Genomic DNA, 2,500 nt, shown 5'->3' on the forward strand with positions numbered 1-2,500 from the left:
AGCCAGCCAGCCAGTCATCCAGCAATCCATCCATCCATCCATCCATCCATCCATCCATCCATCCATCCATCCATCCATCGGTCGATCTATGTATCTATCTATCTATCTATCTATCTATCTATCTATCTATCTATCTATCTATCTATCTATGTATCTTTCAGTCCATCCATCCATGCATCCTTCCACGCGTGGCTCCGTCCATCCATCCACCATCCATCCAATCAACATCCATCCATGAATCAGGCTGTACGGCCAGCCACCCCGGCATCCATGGGTGGATCCAGGCATGCATCCACCGACCCAACCATGCACGCATGCATCCACCATCCATGCATGCATGCGTGCCCGCATCCATCCATACACCCACTATGCACCTAGGCATCCATCCAGCCATCCATCCAGCCATCCATCCAGTCAGCCATGCATCCAGCTGTCTACCCATGCATCCATGCATCCATGTACACTTCCATCCACTTTCCCCATGAGCCCATCTACCCGGCCCACGCAAACTCAACCCATGGCAGGAGGAAGCCTCCAAGCCCGCAACCAAGCCATCTGGGGTAGCAGGGCTTAACCCAGGGTGGTGTGAGTTCCGGCTGGCCGGGCAGGCCTTTCAGTCCTGGAGCCACAAGCCTAGCCTTGTGTTCATGAGCTGCTTTTCAGGAGTGGTTGGGAGGATGTGGTCAGGATTGCAGGAGCAAGAGGAGGCCAGGTGCCTTTGTGCTGCCCAGAAGAAGTGTCCTGTCCTGTGTAGGAATGTGGTGTGGTCTCAGGCCAAGCTGTCAGCGGTGAGGCTGGGCGTCAGGCCGGCCCAGGCCTGGGTTTTCCTGCTTTTCCTAGGTGGAAAGCATTGCGTGCCTGCCAGGCTGTGTGGTGTGAGTTGTGCATCCAGACAGCTAGCTGTCTTTTCCCCTGTGGCTGGTGTGATGTTGGGTTGAGGTGGAGGTGCGAGGCAGTGAGTGAGCCTAAAAGTATTGGGCAGTGGCTGTGAGGCAGCAAGCAGCCTAGTGGGCTGGGGAGCGGAGGCAAAAGCCTACAGCACCCGGTATTCCCAGGCGGTCTCCCATCCAAGTACTAACCAGGCCCGACCCTGCTTAGCTTCCGAGATCAGACGAGATCGGGCGCGTTCAGGGTGGTATGGCCGTAGACGCCTCACACTGCTTCCCAAAGCCCCAACTGCTGCTCGCTGCCTCTGCGGGGAGCCTCCGCTCGCCGCTGCACCCTTGCCAGCCTCTGCAGCCTCTGCCTCTGCCGCTCTGGCCTCACACGCACCTGCTGCCGCTGCTTGGGGGACCTGATCCAACCCACCCAGCACAGCCTCTGCGCCCAGCCTGCTGCTCTCGCCGCCGCTCACCGCTGCCTTTCTCCTCCTCTTTCGCTTTCTCTCTCTCCCTCTCACCCTCTCTCCCTCTGTCTGTCTGTCTGTCTGTCTGTCTCTGTTGCTCTCTGTCTCTTGGGAAGGCAGAGGACGCAGGACTGTTTTCCCAGAGGCTCACCTTCCATGTAACCCTCTAGCCTGCATGAGGGTTGCACGTTGAAGAGCAGCTTTAAGGCCAGGTGACTTGCAAGGTTCACCACTTGTCTTCAGAGGCCACGACTACCAAGGGCCCGATGTGATCTTTGCATGGATGTGGGAGAGTTTGGCTGCTTCTTCAAGATTTGGATCTCACTCCTCTACCTCCCCGACCTTGCTTGGCCACCGGCCACGATGCGAGGAGAAGAGTGGGGTTTGCAGAGCAATGTGGAATTCACTTGGCTGGTGCTGTTTCAGAAGGACCTTCGACCTAAACCTCATCCTAAATGGAAGCCGAAGCCAGAAATGGATCCTAAGGAGAGTGTCACTCCTCGCCCCACCAGTAAGCCTCACCTAAAGCCTCTACCCGATTTCAAGCCCACACCTAAGCCCAAACCTCTCCCAAGACTCACCCTAAGCCACAATGTCTGCCTGAAATCACACCTTCAACCTGTCCCCTACCTCTTCCTGACGCTAAACTTGAGCCCCATTCTGACCCTGACCCGGAGCCAAAGCCCCAGCCCAGTGTCACCCTAAGCCTCCCATCTCATGAGAGCCTTCAGTGGCACCTCTGATGCAGCCTCTTTAGGTTGCTATGCTTAGCCTACCAGGAATGGGAAGCCTAAGTGGAAGCAGAACCGTGGCCTCACGTCTCAGCCCACTGGAACCCCTCATCCTTAGTGCTCAGGCTCCCAAGAAGGCTAACAACCTAAGGCCAAGCCTCACTGGAACACACACCCATGCCTCGGGTTGGAGTGGAAGCCCTCCACCCAAGCAAGAAAAGGGTGCTCTGTGCTTGGAATCCAGGAACTCCAGAATTCCGGGAGCATTTGTCTCGGCAACGTTGCCGGCGCCCGTTTCCCGGGCCTCGTTCCTCCTCATCTACCCTGCCGCTACTTTCCAAGTCTATGCAGTGCACCCCGCGAAAGGACAACGTGTGTCTCTAGCAGGAAGAAGAGGAAAGAAGCAGCCAGTGTTTGCTTGTTT

At 56.6% G+C, this 2,500-nt stretch overlaps 1 non-coding gene across 1 annotated transcript; it reads right to left on the reverse strand.

Moving 5' to 3' along the window:
• Positions 1-1,030: 1,030 nt before the first annotated feature.
• LOC150063002 (5S ribosomal RNA) lies at positions 1,031-1,149 on the reverse strand. Its single transcript, XR_016535707.1, has one exon. It is a non-coding gene; the product is annotated as a 5S ribosomal RNA (ribosomal RNA).
• Between the last annotated feature and the right edge of the window lie 1,351 nt (positions 1,150-2,500).

This window comes from Megascapheus bottae, chromosome 5, assembly GCF_031878675.1.
Source record: "Megascapheus bottae isolate mThoBot1 chromosome 5, mThoBot2.hap1, whole genome shotgun sequence".
Lineage (NCBI taxonomy): Eukaryota > Metazoa > Chordata > Mammalia > Rodentia > Geomyidae > Megascapheus > Megascapheus bottae.